Below are 202 nucleotides of genomic sequence, written 5' to 3'. Positions count from 1 at the left end.
GACTGTGTCTTTCAGCTCTCTGGTGGTGAGGACATCGTCACAAATCTGAATGAAAGCATTATCAGGACCAACTGGAAAGGTGAGAAAAACATATTTGAGTAATTTAGTTTGTTGATACTGTGGATTGTCTAAACTGTGAGGCTTGAATCTTTCTTCCTGGCTTCTTTTTTCATTATTATTATTACTTTGGGAATAACTGATG

The sequence above is a fragment of the Pundamilia nyererei genome, unplaced genomic scaffold (assembly GCF_000239375.1).
Source record: "Pundamilia nyererei isolate P.nyererei 1_Seehausen unplaced genomic scaffold, PunNye1.0 scaffold01044, whole genome shotgun sequence".
Lineage (NCBI taxonomy): Eukaryota > Metazoa > Chordata > Actinopteri > Cichliformes > Cichlidae > Pundamilia > Pundamilia nyererei.
This window is presented reverse-complemented; position numbering follows the sequence as displayed.